The sequence below is a fragment of the Canis aureus genome, chromosome 35, assembly GCF_053574225.1.
Source record: "Canis aureus isolate CA01 chromosome 35, VMU_Caureus_v.1.0, whole genome shotgun sequence".
In the NCBI taxonomy this organism is placed as follows: domain Eukaryota; kingdom Metazoa; phylum Chordata; class Mammalia; order Carnivora; family Canidae; genus Canis; species Canis aureus.
This window is the reverse complement of record NC_135645.1, coordinates 28,348,298-28,365,541: the sequence shown is the minus strand read 5'-3', so window position 1 is coordinate 28,365,541 and position 17,244 is coordinate 28,348,298.

Genomic DNA, 17,244 nt, shown 5'->3' with positions numbered 1-17,244 from the left:
TCCAGCATCATTAATCTTAATATCCCTCTAGTCAAGCTCCTCTACTGTCTTATATATTACAGCCTATGTTATGCTTTAAACAGTGATTTTATCATGTCACTCCCTTCTCTAAAATCCTCCAAAGACTTTTTCTTTTAATAACTTCCCAATTTTAAGGCCTTCTCTATTTTACTTCCCTCCTATTAACTCAACTCTATATTCATCATTTCTCCCAAACATAGTCCCTACTGTATGCAAACCAGTGTTTACGGTGACTCAGACCTACTGTATTCACAATACTCAACATGTAATGGGCATTCAGTACATGGCTGAGAAGTGGGTGTATGCAAGTTCATTTCTGTTGTCATCAATTCAAATTACTTACCTCTGACTTGGCATTTTCTCATTCTTTAGGCTATCAAAATCTTAGCTGATTTGAGAACTAACTTTAAATCCGTTTCCTTTGTGGAGCCTTGTAATACTCAAGTCTTAACTCACATGCTTTTATTTGAATATGATGGTACACACAGGATGTGCCAAACAAATATATGAGTTAGGGTTCAGTCGTAAGTAACAAAAATTCGCCAAATACTTCAAGCTAAAAGAGAAATTTATTTAACAAAGGAATATAGAAAATTTGCACTAACTAAATTGTTAGAAGGTAGTAAGAACAGACTTTCCATTAATGAGGCACACAGGAATGACATATCAGAAAATACCACTAAACTGAAAGGTCACGGAAGCTGCTAAGTCTGCAATAATTAAAGGAGACCACTGTGCCTGTTGATGACAGGAATGTGTTAGCTGGGAAGAAAGCACGAGAAAGATCCTACCAGAGTTATTGGCTCTAGAATTAGACTGTGTCTGTTAGATCCTAACAAAATTGAAACCTGCATCCCAACACCCAGAAATACATACAAAGACCTTGGTTAAAATTACCCCCCCACCCCCAAAACTTAAACGTTCCCATGATACTGCTTGCAAAAGTGCAGCATTTGCTGCACTGCCAACTTCTAAAACATGTATGAGTGCATACAAATGACTGAACTTTAATAACAGGAAATGCTAGTTGCAAGAAATTTTGAGGAGTTGGATTTTTTAGACTTTAGCCTGTGGAATATATCAAGAGGAGGAATAAATGTTAGATCTCAATTCTCTGTATTCTCCATAAGTGGATTTTATTTGCATTACTTCATTAATGTTTGACACATAATGACCATATCTTCCCAAATATATAATTACTTGTTAAGCAGAAAGTGTTTGTTTAATGTGGAGGCAGTCATTTGGTTTCTTTTGGTCACATTTAATTTGAGAAGGTTTTATAGGTGGTGTCGTGGGTATCCTCCTGATTTTCTAGTCTATCATTTCCTGATTGATTGAACCATACTCTCTGTTCAAGTAGACAGCCCATCCACTTGATGGGAAAAATTTGTGTTTGAGTATTAAATGTGTACTGAGTGTTTCACTTCAAGGGATACTAGAGGAGAGATCTAAGGGTCACAGAACATTGACATTTTTCTTTTTCTCTGAAGAGTAGTTGAATGGACATACTTTTATTCTTTTTAATGATAGGTAGAAACTTGAAGTGCCCTGTCTTACTGCTCTTTGAAAGACTTTAATGAGTTACATGGAGCACTCACAATAAAAACCGTGTCCCTAAATCCAATTCTCCGTGACTTAGAGAGGGTCAATATCGTTCTAACTTTCCCCCAATACAAAACAACATTCTCTTGACTTGCTTTTTTTACAGTATGCTCTCAGCCATTGATCTCCCACTTAGAATGATGGATCTTCCCTATCTTTTGCTATCACTGGCAGACAGTTCTTAAACAGATGAGACTCCAATCACTCCCTGTGGATGGTCTCCCTAAATAACTACCTGTCGGCTGAGTGTAACTAGATTTGGAGACTGATGCTTATATTATCGCACAATAAGATAGTTTGGCATGGGCTCTATAGTGATTCTAATAACAAACTTGGCAATACAAAGAACCACACTTGAACTGTCAGTTTCTGGTATGCATAGCTTCTGATTTCACCTGGAATGGTGTAATTGGAGATTTGGCGGCGGGGTATCAATCCTTGATTAACTCCACTGCCAGATTCCCTAAGGAAGTAAGCAGGGATTCTCTACTGCACATAATAATTCCATCCTTACACCCAGAGAAAACAGCCAAACCTAACTGTCAATAAATGACGCTTAAAAGAAACTCTTCCAGAGAAAATCTTACAAAAATTCATATTTAAATGTAGATTCTTGTCAATATCCTCATGTATGCATACAAGACTTTTGTTTTTGGAAACATCAGTAGATAAAGATATATAACCAGTCTCTTATTGACTGCAATCATTGAGCTCCAGATTATCATCACCAAAACTATCCTGAAGTAAAAGTGTAATGAGTAATTAAATTTAGAGTTTTCTATGTTGTATTTTTTTTAAGATTCACCTAAATAGCCTCATACCCAGTACTACTGCCAAGGACTTCTATGGTTTTTGAAGTTAAATATTCTTTTTCCGTCATTCAAATGTATCACCATAGGTGAAAATAAATACAAATTAATACTTTTGGTGAATAAAATGAAAAGAGGCCGGTCAAAAAATCTTATATTTTTCTTTTGACAAGTATTTTCACAAGAGGGGAAGCGACACAAATTAAATTTATTCCCACTCTGAAGATGTAAATCTAAACTGAAATCTTGAAAGTCTTTTTTTACCAATGCCTCAGGCTCTATCAATTACAATGTTGATTTTCTTTCTTCTTAAATTAAACTTTGGACTTTATAAAAGTGAAACAAAGACAATAAGTTGCATTCTTGGTTTAGATTTTTTAAAATTTATTTATTAAATCATTATTTACTTCAATGTAAAAAGAGCCTACTATTCTAGAACACATTATATATGTATATATATATAATTTATTTTAAGTTATAATTTGCTAAAATAAGACTGCATAAATTGAAATTTTGGTGACAAGTCTGAACTGAATTTGATGAGAATCTGTGTGCCTTATTAGGAATTTCTGTTTTATGCTGACCATGGTAGGGTTATATGGACTCCTTAGGATACTACATATTAGGAGTGAACATTTCTATCAAGCACTTGTGAGTTTCATTGAAGCAATGGCATTCTCTATTAAGATTTTACATAGAAATGTATAAAAGTGAGCTACCTGGTTTATTATTCTTATATGGGTGAAATTTTATTTTATTTTATTTTATTTTTTTCAGAGCTTTAATTCTCTCAATCTTGCCACCTAGGGTAGGAAACTATATATGTATATATATATATTTTTTTTCTCTGCACACCACAAAGAAACATGGAAAATAATACAATTAAATATATATATACATATATATATATATGTTACCCTGAAGAAATATCCTTTAAAGGAGATAATTTCAAAACTAATAAAAACTTCCTTCAAATAATACTTTCAAAAAGATAAAGTAAGAAAATTTTTGCATATTTACCATTTTAGGAATTATAACTGAAAATTACCAAGAAACACTTTTCAGTATGTAGTCTACAATCCACGAGCATTATTATATTCTTCAAAAAGAAATAAGACAAAGATGACTGCAGTAAACAGTATGTCTTCTCTCTTTGGCTTATAAATATGTTTATGGCAACATATTAAAGAATAATCCTCTTAATTAAAATGGTGAAGCAAATGACTAAATCCACATAACTCATTATTTGTCTTTCTTTTGACTAAGTTAAACAAGTCTATCTTTTGTATTCTTATAGATTTTTCAAGTTTTTATTCAATATAGTCTTCACATTTCTTTTAACCTGAAAATACACGATTATGGGGCTAAGCAATTATAAAATAAAAGCAAAACCCTGCATCACAGCATATTTCTAGATTTCTGGTGTTCTTAGAATCATTTCCAGTTCAAAAGTCTGTGAATATCATTGGAATATTTTATATAAGAGTTAACCTCACACTGATCATCTTGCTTATTATAAAAGCATTGACTAATAGAAATATAATGTGAGTCATCCGTGTCATTTTTCAAATTACTTTTATTTTTTTAAAGATCGCATTTATTTGACAGAGCACAAGCAGGGGAAGTGGCAGGCAGAGGGAGAGAGAGAAGCAGGCTCCCCTCAGAGCAAGGAGCCCAATGCAGGGCTCCATCCCAGGACCTTGGGACTATGACCTGAGCCGAAGGCAGATGCTTAACTGACTGAGCCACCCAGGCATCCCATTAAATTACTTTTAATATCTTGTATTAAAGCCAGTATATTAAAAATATTTCTATCTCAAAAAGTAAAATACAAAATGCATTTTAAAATACCAAGTATTTGGGATCCCTGGGTGGCGCAGCGGTTTAGCGCCTGCCTTTGGCCCAGGGCATGATCCTGGAGACCCGGGATCGAATCCCACGTCGGGCTCCCGGTGCATGGAGCCTGCTTCTCCCTCTGCCTGTGTCTCTGCCTCTCTCTCTCTGTGTCTCTCATGAATAAATAAATAAAATCTTTAAAAAAAAATACCAAGTATTTGAAAAGTATTTGTTATATGTGTGGCTTGTCTAATTCAAATGATAAATTTTCACCAAAAATATTTGATCTGTACTTAAGATTTCATAAATTTATGTTTGGAAAAAGTAACTTCACATATCCGAGTTGTTTGAAACATACTTAAAAATTTCCAATAACTGAATCAATACTAAAAATAAATTTGCTTTAATATTCGCATCAAAATGGACAAATGAGTTTATCTTTTAAACATTGTTTTATTTTTAATTTGACTTTGAAGCAAAAGTGTATTAGTTTCAAAAATATTTCTCCCCAAGTCATATCAATTTACTAACTCTTATATCAACTCAATAGCTTTAACATCAAATTCAAGTAGAAATTGAACTGGTAAAAATCACTCTACTTAGCCATATCAGCAAAACATTCTTCAAATATTTTTTAAAGTAGTTTTGCAGCCACTTTATATAACACAATCTATTCTGCATATTTATCCATATTAGAAAATTATGAGTCATTATTACAGATTTGTAATGTGAAAAATTTCAGTTTCTACATATGTCTTAGTATCAACCTCTCTAGGTTACAAATAACCCCCACCCTTAAGGCTTCACATTACTTCATTCAAATACATTGGGATATTGGTGAGAAACCATGAATCACTTGACCATGTTTTGGTACTTAATAATTGAATATTGGCAAGTATTCCTTCTGTTTCAAGAAAAACTTTAATTGGAGATTATAGTAGCATAAATTTGTGTGAAACATTCCCATCACCCAAATTATAATCATCGGCAATAAACACAAAATCATTTAATTAATTGTCATTAATTCATTGAAATCACTGAAATAGAATTTCTTTCAGAATTTCCACAAACTGGTGAGGATTCATACATTTGCACGAATACACTAAATGATTTTAACAACTGAACACTATTCGTGACACTTTTTTATTAAGTTTGCTTCAGAAAAACTGAGCACAGTTATTTTCAATGTGTTTCTAAGAGTGGAAAAAAGCAATACAGGAAGTTCAGTCTCTTTGTTTTAAAATTTCAATAAATCCAGAATTTGTCTCATGTAGCTGGAGAACAACCCACCATGCAAGAAAACAAAGTTTTTGTACCTAGCAGATACTCTATGATGCATATTGAAGATTCAAATAAATCTATGATGTGAATTCAATAATTTAGGCCACAACTTGAGAGCATTTCTTTGTATAATTGGAAATAAAACATAACCAAAGTATGAACTGAGAAGCATCTCCTATCTCATGTCTCCTTTAAGGCTAAAGAAAAATACCTACATTTTTTTTCAAATATTGAATCGGGCAGCCCGGGTGGCTCAGTGGTTTAGTGCCGCCTTCCTCCCAGGGTGTGGTCCTGGAGTCCCGGGATCGAGTCCCACGTCCGGCTCCCTGCATGGAGCCTGCTTCTCCCTCTGCCTGTGTCTCTGCCTCCCTCTCTCTCTCTGTGTCTCTCATGAATAAATAAATAAGATCTTAAAAAAACAACAAGAAATATTGAATCAATTAATCTGATATTACTTGAAAGAGTCTGCATTTGACTCACAATTTTTTTGTAGCTCAATTGAGATCATTCACTTTTGTAAAATATCTTTTTCTGGTCTTTCCCTCATTTTCTGAGAAGTCTTCTATAACTGCTAATAATTTCTTCCACTACTTCTTCATCTAAAAGCAATTTTTTAATGCAGTAATTCAAGCTGTTTTTTAGCTAGTCAAACTTATGAGACACAATTTTGTTAAAAACTCATGTAAAAAATTTCTACAAGACATTTAGTTCTAATTTTAAGAAACTGATTTTATCTATTCTTTTTTTACTACTGAGAGAAAACATCAAATTCATTTTATATTTGTTGAAAATGTCTCATAAAATTTTCCATGTTATTTCATTTAATATTTTAAATGAACAAACAAAATGCTTTTTTTATTTTGCTCTGCCACAACCAAGTAACTCAACTTCTATTAATCATGAAATTTTCAAATAACTCTTTCCAGTCTATTTGCTTTAATGTTCTGTTTGTAGTACTACCTTCTGTATCCCTGCTTGATTCTGTATCAAAAGTAGTTTGTTTTAAATTTCATTTTAAAAACAATTTGTTTTAAATTAAATTTTTAAAAATATTTTATTTATTTATTCCTGAGAGACACAGAAAGAGAGGAAGAGACATAGGCAGAGGGAGAAGCAGGCTCCCTGTGGAGAGCCCGATGTGGGACTCGATCCCAAGGTCCCAGAATTATGACCTAAACTGAAGGCAGATGCTCAACCACTGAATCACCCAGGTATCCCTGAAAGAACTATTTTATACAACTTTAGGTTTCAAATTTAAGTTACAGTAATTAAAATAAAATAGAAAATTCCATTCCTAAACCACACTAGCTACATTTCAGTTGCTCAGTATTTGCATGTGTTTAGTGGTTGCTGCAGGAGACAACATGGCTTTATTTTATTTTATTTTAAAAAGTATTTTATTTATTTATTCATGAGAGACACACAGAATGAGAGAGAGAGAGAGAGAGAGAGAGAGAGAGGCAGAGACACAGGCAGAGGGAGAAGCAGGCTCCATGCAGGGAGCCCGATGTGGGACTCGATCCTGGGACTCCAGGATCACACCCTGGGCCAAAGGCAGGTGCCAAACCGCTGAGCCCCCCAGGGATCCCCACAACATGGCTTTAGAGTAATAGATGTATACAAGTGAACTTGCAAAATATTATTTTATGAATTAAATGAAATAAGAAAGATTGCCAACTGACATTCTTCTACTCACCATAGCTACTCTTTTAATTCATTTTTCATTGTGTTTCATAGTCAAAGATAATTGCTTTCAGAAGTCTGATGTGGGTTTCATAGTCTCTGCTTTGCTTGGTCATCTTCAGAGATCTAAAGTATGCACCACTGTTGAGTTCTAAAAATCCATTAGCAGGAAACATATTAAAATGCATAAAATAACTCTGTGAAGACCTACTCACAATAAAATTGGTTTATCATTATTGGAAATTCCATTCATGTTCTAATTTAGATAATATGAGTTATGTATAATGGTGCATAGCTCATAAGTTGTGAATAGGTGTTAACAGGAAAATGATATTTTCCATCTGCAATAGTGCAAAAGAGACTAAAATCCACCCCAGGGTATGAAATTACTGTAGACTATTAAAGAACAAATTGTCAAGGATGGCACCAGAGAGATAAACAACTCACACACAAGAGGAAACAAAACCACATGAAAACAAGAACAATGATGACCCTATTGAACTGTGTAAGTGAAGAGAACACTATGCAAGGCTCCATTTTCCAAATGAAGAAGGTAAGTAGTAAACCTAAAATAATATACGTAAGAACCACAACCAAATTGTGTTGTACAATTTGTTCATTTCAGTAACATGCAATACGATACTGGTCAGGAAAAAAGCATTTTATAAATATTGCTTATACATAAAACATTGTAAAACAATGTTATGCATTTTTTATCACAATTATGAAGAGCAACAATCTTAGTTTAGGACACATAACACAACCATTCGATTGAAATATGGGTAGCTTCACTACTAAGTAAGCGCAGCATAGCTGACGTCTGTGTTGCCTACGATGTAACTGCTTAAAAAGACAATGCATTTGGGGACTGTTAAAAGAATTTACAGCACGATTGACTACATTTAGTTAATTAGATTAAATTCATTTATTTGTTTATATGAGAGAGAGAGAGAGAAAGAGAGGGAAGGGGACGTACAGAGGGGGAGAGAGAGAGAGAGTCAAGTTCAGGACATGGCCTCAATCTCAGAGTCCTGAGATCACAACGTGAGCCGAAATCAAGAGTCGGGTACTTAACCGACTGAGTCACCCAGAACCCCTAAATTTAATTTAATTATGAAGAATACTTGCTAAGGTAATTCTAAACATTCCATATTTTGGCTACAGAGATGTAAAAATAAAATTCAAAGAAAAAGAGTGTGTGACTCTGAATCCGGTAACTGCAGTTACTCAAACAGAACTGATCAACAGCTGGAGGAAAATGATCAGTGATTAGAGTGAAATGCATTTTGTTTTTCAAGAGAAATAAAGATCATCCCACAAATTTGTCAAAATGTCAAAGTGTCAAAGTGTCTTTGAGAAAATAACTGTAGCATTTAGAAAACTCTGTGGAATTTGGGACTTAATGTATTTGACACAATTTTTCTGCCTTATATCTGTTGACTGCTGTTCGGCATGAGTGATAGTTAACGGATTAATCATAACCTTGAAATTAGGATAAAATCAAATCTAATTGGAAGGCTGACTTTTCTATGTTTCAACCAAAAGCTGCCTGCTTTAAAAAATCTGGAACGGGAGCATATTAAGAAAATAATTTTTTGTATAATTTGAAGATGATGTACATTTTGGCACCTACATTTTTCCTTACATGTAACAATAAGCTATATATCATCATATAGAGAGAGGGAGGGAGAGAGAGAGAGAGAGAGAGAGAGAGAGAGATGTTTATGAAAAGCATGACATGCTTTCTTTACCTTTCACAGTAGACATTCCACTCCTATCGATCCTAATCCATTCTCTGCACTGTTGCCCAAGAGCTATGATTGATACAAATCTGATCATATCTGTTCCATAAAGGATATCTCCTGCTGTAACAATAAAATCAAAATGCCTCCATACCCTTTGCTCAGTTTACCATTTGAGCTAACAAGAATTCCTTTCGCTTCTTTGCACTTTTCCTTCAGTTATGCTACTCACGTTCATCCTATTGTTTCAGTTTATCTGATATTTCTATCTTTATTATTGGTTTTTATTAGCTGCTGCCTGTTGAAAGGGAGACAGAAGGAAGCCTAGTCAACTCCTACACGGGTTGTATTTCTGATTTCTCTGTAGGGAGTTTCCTGATTACCTGCACACTAAGTATGGTCTCTCTTCTGCGTGGTATGGTGGCAATATTTACCTCTTCCATCACCTTTTTCATATTATAAAACACATTTTTTTCAAGATTTTATTTATTTATTCATGAGAGACACACACAGAGAGAGGCAGAGACATAGGCAGAGGGAGAAGCAGGCTCCATGCAGGGAGCCTGAGATGGGACTCGATCCCGGGACTCCAGGATCACATCCCGGCCTGAAGGCAGAGCTAAACCACTGGGCCACCCGGGCTGCCCTATAAAACACATTTTTGATGCTTGCCCAGTCCTCTAGGTTTTATGCTTCCTGGTCATTTATGTAGGTCTTGGTCACCAATTATTTCCTGCAAATTTACCACAGTGCTTATTTTCTTCCTTCCTCCATCCCTTCCTCTCTCCCTTTCTCTTATCTTTTTCTCTTTCTTTCTTCATCCTTTTATTGTTAAACGGTTAAACTTTTGTGCAGTTTCAGATGTATGGCACAGTGATTTGGCAATTCTATGCATTAGTCAATGCTCCCCACAATAAGTGTGGCACCATTAAACATTGTACAAAATTATCACAGTATTCTTGACTATATACAATATTAATATATAATATATAATATTATAGTCAAGAATAATATATATAGGGCAGCCCTGATGGCCCCGGTTTGGTTCTGTACTTTTTGTCTCCATGGCTAATCTATTTTATTTTATAACTGGAAGTTTGTACCACACAGTGCTTATTTTCAAAAAATATTTATGTAATAAATCTATCTTAGAAGTCTCAGACTATATGTATTCACTTCTGTGGTTAGACTATCAAAATATAATTAAAATAAAGGACAACTAGATATTTTGAGGACACAGGATTTAGGTATATAAAGCTACTGTGATTTATGATTACAGTAACATCTGTGTACACTATGAATCCTATAACATTTATTTCCAATGATGATACCATTCAATTTTTAAAATATTAATTTTACTATTTGTTTTCACCTCTTCTGACATCAACTATTTCTTTTTATGAGTAATTATAACATACAGTGTTCCAAAGAATGTCAAAAAAAAAAAAAAAAAGAAAGAAAAAGAAGAAGAAGAAACTTAACCCAGTCAATTTAGTATATCTGAAACAAACACAAATAGCAGGAAATGAAAGGAAATGAAATGAAAGGAAACTACAAGGAAAAAATGAAATGAAATGAAAGGAAACTACAAGGAAAAAATGGGCTAATTATTCCCGATTATTTCAAATTCTTTATTATCACCGCTACTAGACACCATCAAAATTGAAGGTGGGTGTATATATACAGATACGTATGTGTTCAGATATGTGTATACACACATACATACACAAGCACATTTAAATTCATACACACTTTAGTTACACAAATTCTTTAAAATTTTTACATTTAAAAGTTAATTTTCTAGATGGTGATTTACATATATCCTTTTCTTAAATAGTTAATGCTATAAAAATGAATCTAGAATCAAGTTATAAATAATAAAAAAAGAATATTTTGTCATGCAAGTTTTCCCCTCACATTTGTATTTATTTAATTAAATTATACCATTCAAATCTAAATGATCTCCACAGGTCTAAATTTTACACAATCTAAGTAATTTTCCCACTGACAAACTAAAGCTAACAATAACTATTTGCATAAGAAAATTTAAATAAAGACATGAAGACAAATAAAAACAATACCACTTAATCTTGGGAGGAAATACATGAGGGCACATTAAGACTCAAGTAAGTATATTAATAACTCATTTAACAATGAATGATGAAATTGTTTAGAGATGTACAAGGCAACTTCTAGCTAGATAAGCAGAATCCAGGGGAAAGAAAATAATTGGACTTTTCAGTTGTATTCTAGTGATGAGGGCTTGTGTTTTCTATCAGAGGCTAGAGTCAATTTCCAAGGCAAATAATTCAAATGGCACCAAGCAAAGGATGAGCACCCCAAGTAGGCATTTATTATAAGGGTTTAGTGGTTTAAGTTAACTAACACAAATATACAAAAACAAATAATAAAATATTTATTTGCAAAGTCAATGCGCAATGGTAGATTTAAAATATATATTTATAAGGCTGATAGGAGATCAAGAATCATCTCTCTCTATAGTAACACTAGATTTCTTACAAATTGAGAAGAAAACTTATAAAAAAATAGAAGTAAAATTGCATTCTAATTCATAATTCACAGCATAGCAATCAAATGACAAAAGAAAATGGGGAGATGCTAAAATACATTAGGAAAATGTAAGATAAATACAATAAGGTAAACTTCATACCTCTTAATTCATAATTTTTATGAATTCATGATTCATAAAAAGATTCATAATTTTTTTACCATACAGAAAAATTATAAAAACTACTGGTAGAGATGGGACAAAAAGACACTAGCACATTGGTCATAGAAATATGAAGTATTATGCTCTTTTTGTTTATTTATTCTAGAGATATGTTTGAACATAATAGATGTTGGCACTCTTCTGAACACACTGCTGAACAATAACAGAAAATTCCATATACTCTTCTGTACACTTGGGATATACTGTTGAACAACAGAGCTCCTTGTGGAGCTTATATTGTAGCATAATCTCCAATCTGGGAGCATCAGTTAAAACTAAATAACCATGTGTATTTCAACATAGAAATTCTAAACCTGGTTTGTTTTCTCATAATTGTGCTTTTATGCATAAATTATTAAAATTTAAATATTTTAGTATATAATTTTATGAAGAGTAAAAAAAATCTAAAAACCAAGTGAATGTTCAACCTTTAACGAAGAATTGACTCAATTATATATATTCCAGAAAATATTATGCAGTCATTAACATAAAAGAGTTATCTCAGATGACCTAGGGGAATGTACAGAAGTTATTTTTTAGTAAAAATAAGAAAAAAAGAAAAAGAAAAAAGCACTATGTAAATAACACATTCTTACTTTTGTAAAAGTATAAGACCAAAAATCTGATGTGTATATATATATATATAGGTGGTATATATTTATGTATATTACTCTACGGAGTTATATATCAATAAAGAAAATACGGTGGATGCACTCTATTCTTAATACCACTGGGGAAATAAAGTAGAAGAGTGACTAGGAGAATGTGAAGAGGGTACATAAAATAGTTTGCATTTGTGTATGCATGTTTTCCACATAAATTAAGATAAAAGAAATATTAGTGACTATAGCCACTACTTACACATTGTTCATTATTTCCTAGAAGCATGCTACTAAATTCCACTCCATTTTTCACCCTTGTTTCATGCCATTACTATCCTCTTTTAACAAATAAAAAAAAATGAAGTTTGAAGCCTTTCATTCATTTCTCCCAGTTCAGAAATCTGGAAAGTGGAGTTAACACTTGAATCACCTGACCAAGGTGTCTTAGTACGATGTGGTACCAATATTACAAAATGTAAGATAACTTGATCAATGATAAAGGGAAAATGACTTTGCAACAATAGTGAATATACGTTGTAGTTGGTTTTCTTTTTTTTTTTTTTTTTGCAGAAAAAATTCTTTTTTGAAAGAATTAAATACGTATGTATGTGCTCTGTGATTTTATCATAATTCCATTAAAGGATTATAGCTAAGAATGAGTGGGCAAAAAAAAATTGTTTGTGATTATATATGTAAAGTCAGTGGACTTTGTATAACTGGTGAGAAAGCCAGATTTTTTTTTTCTTTTTTTGGTGTTGTCTGTTGTTGATTCCTCGTTGATGCCATTTTAGAGGAGCAAGCTGTGCTCCCAACCATGTTATTCCTTATGACAGCAAGTCACATTCTTACCTTTGGGAAACTTAAAGGTGTTGAACTTTACAACTGTCTCTGCCTTTTAACTATGCTTTTCCCCTACTCCATTTTGTTCCCATGACAGCCTAGTGTCCAGCATTTGTTGAGCATTGTGTTGCCCAAGAGAGAACTAGTCATGCAGTGATTTTGAGTATTTTCTTTTCTTAGAGGGTGACTCTTTGCGCTTCTTGAGTTGCAATGACAGGAAAATTAAGGTTGCTTGATTTATTAGCAAACAATTTATATGAAGTCAACCTCATGACTGAGATATCACATCAGAACAGTAAGTCCCATCCTTTTGTGTTTTGATTAAAAGTAAAATTCTTCACAAATCTGTATCCGTTTATTTATAATAGTATGCAATTCTCATTTCCTAGAGATTTTCAAGAATAGAAGAGATTCATACTTGTGTTTTATAGGAAACAAATATCTGATGACTTCAGAAGGCCAACTTCAGCTATATTATTGGTAAACATTTTACCAGGAAGTAGAATTTATTAAAGTAAATTGGGAAGTTTTCCTTCCATTTCTATTTTTTGGAAGAGATGGAGAAGAAGTATTAACTCTTCCTTACATGTTTGGTAGAAGTCCTGCGTGAGAGCTTGGACTTTCATATGTTAAAGAGTTTTTTGAACACTGATTTAGTTTCTCTGCTGGTTATTAGTCCGTTCAAGTTTTCCTTTTCTTCCTGTTTCAGTTTTGGTAATTTATATAGAGATTTATCCATTTCTTTCAGGTTGTCCCAATTTGCCAGCATATAGTTTTTCACAATATTCTCTTATAATTATATTTCTGTGGTGTTGGTTGTTATTACTCCTCTTTAATTTGTGCATTTATTTATTAAAATAAATTTTAGAAACTATTTACATGAGTATACCAGAAAATAAAAAAATGTACTATCGCTGACTTTCAAACAAAACTAGCCATGATAATTTTTCTATATGTCAGTAGGTTAATTAGATCTAAAATAATCAGATATACGTCAAAGGAACTTGGACCAATAATTTAAAAAATATTTTTAATATCTGGTGTTTCATTTTATTACCTTTATAAGATTTTGAGAACATGTGTATTGGTTTGAGTTTTATCTGTAAAGTATATTGGACTATATATGAAAATTATTATAATTTGTCTGTGCTTCCCTATGGAGGATCTTACCCAAGTCCTCAATGGCTATTCAGATACTAGTTTACTCTTACAGTAGTTGCTGTTCCTTTTAAAAATCATCTGTCAAAAATGATTTCAAACATTACCAAACACCTGAAACCTGCTTCCAGTTTTTCCATTTGTAAAAAATAATAATCATATCTCCCTCTCACTGTTACAACAATATTTAAAATAAAGTAGAAAGTAAAGCACTTTCTGACCCATAGATAAAGAAAAGGAAAATGGTTGACAAAGTATTATTATGAGTCTATTTTTTACATAAATCCATGCATTTTAAGCCACTATTGTTAGAAGTTTAGGAATTACATGCTGTATGTTAAGACAATGCTTCTTTTTGTTTCTGTAAAGGACCATTTACTCATGATTTAGCAACTCAGAGAAACACTTTGTAAGGGAATTCATTTAGTTATGTGAACCCAAGACCTCAATTTTCACAGGTAAATAGTAGAGCAGTTTGACTAATCTTCTAAAGCCCATGCACTTATATTTGACATGGCAATGCTTGTTAGGAAACATTTCATGGGCAAAACTGTGGATAGCAGAGCTATTTGTGTTTTCCCCTTTGGTGAAATGTGAAACTAGTGATACATATAATCCAAGACTGATTTTAGGTAGAGGGAACCAATGTATAGATTTTAACAGCACCATTATAAATAATTGGTCCTATAATCTGTTATACAATGGGATGTATTCTTATGTGCATACCTGAAATATAATTAAGAACTGTAGGAATAAATGCTATTTCCTTATAAACTCACTCCAATTGGTAGCAGTGTAAGAAAATATAATTAAACCTGTGTGAGGTTTTTGGAAGCAGCTACATTTTAAAATGTGTGTGTGTGTGTGTGTGTGTGTGTGTGTGTGTTTAACGTTTTATTTATTTTTTCATGAGACAAGAAAGAGAGGCAGAGGGAGAAGCAGGCTCCATACAGGGAGCCCAATGTGGGACTCAATCCTGGGCCTTAGGTTGAAGGTGGTGCTAAACCGCTGAGCCACCCGGGCTGCCCACATTTTAAAATGTTTAGGAGGTATGACTGCAAAAGTCTTTCTTACATAGGATGATTAACTCAAAAACAGATAATATAATTTCGTACTTTCTTTCTCTTCATTGTATATCATAGCATATTTGACAAAATCTTTGCTAACGCTGTCATGTATACACATTGACATTACATGAAACAAATGGCTTGAATTAAAATGAAAACTCTTTCATGCTGTGCTGAAAATAACCGAACTGGCTTGAAAACCATGTGGATCAAAACTAGCTAGACTGAATGATTCAACATCGTACATTTTAGCACTAACATCAGATAGAAACATAACAAATACGTAGCTTCTGAAATATAGACTTTAATGAAGTATATGAAAATTTTAGTTCTTTAAAAAATTAGTTGGATGCAAAGTATGCTTAAAAATTTACCTTTAAGGGGATCCCTGGGTGGCTCAGCAGTTTAGTGCCTGCCTTTGGCCCAGGGCGCGATCCTGGAGACCCAGGATCGAGTCCCACGTCGGCCTCCCTGCATGGAGCCTGCTTCTCCCTCCTCCTGTGTCTCTCTGCCTCTCTCTCTCTCTGTGTCTATCATAAATAAATAAATCTTAAAAAAAGAAGAAGAAGAAGAAAAAGAAGAAAGAAAAGAATTTACGTATAAGAATAATTTTTTAAATTTTTTTTAAGATTTTATTTATTCATGAGAGAGAGAGAGAGAGGCAGAGACACAGGCAGAGGGAGAAGTAGGCCCCCTGTGGAGATCCCGATGTGGGATTCGATTCCAGGACCCCAGGATCATGCCCTGAGCTGAAAGCAGATGCTCAACCACTGAGCCACCCAGGCATCCCAGGAATAACTGGAAAAAAAAAAAGAAAAAAGAAAAAAGAATCAGTGTCCAGGCTGTTTTTTTAACTTTTGTGCTTTCAAATTAGTTAGTTAATAGTTACTTTTTAAAAAAATTGATCACTCAATTTTCCATTAAATAGAATCACTGCATCCTCCTATAAATATATACCACAGTGTTTTCAAAATTAATAAAATACTATTCGGGTTTTGTAGCCCAAACTACTATCATAATGATTGAGGTACAGAAGCTTTTTCTAAAGTAAAAGTTTATTAATGAGTAAATAGTTTTAGACTTTCATACTAAATCTAGATATACTCTGTATCTTACTACATATAAGAATGCGATGTGGGATATAGTCTAACCAAAAATGATGATGCAGTTGGCGCAATTTCCATCCACACCAAGTAGAAATGTTTATTGGACAAGGACTCCTGCATGCAAACACTCCTGATTTACTATCTCAGTTTGTTGGTCTACACATTTATTCTTCTCACTACTCCTCAAACTCTGAAATTGGACATAAATTCCATTTAATATTACAAAGGAAAAGACAAAATGAACCTTAGTTTCTGCACACAAAGTATGTTCAAGGGTCATATTCTATTAGACATGTTGTATTTTCATTTTCTTGTTTTCTTATACATAATATTTCAAAACGCTAAATGTTACTAAATGTTACTAAAGCATTCTGAGTTGTATCGAGATTATTTTCCTTTTGTTTGCTTTATTTTTGTCATACTTTTTCTGTCTTCTTTGCTAAACCAATAAACAACGTTACACTAAACAAGGACACATTATGACTGACAGGATATAAGGTAATTAAATTTTTAAAAATTATGAAAGGTACACATTATTATACTATCAGCTTTCCTGGAAGTAGCAACTTATTTAGGAAACCTGAAAATAAAGTTATAAATATTAGGTAATTTCTAAAAAGTGATATATATGTATTAAAAATCAATTAGAGGGATGCCTGGGTGGCTCAGTGGTTGAGCGTGTCTTCAGCTCAGGGAGTGACCCTGGGGTCCTGGGATCGAGTCCCACATCGGGCTCCCTGCAGGGAGCCTGCTTCTCCCTCTGCCT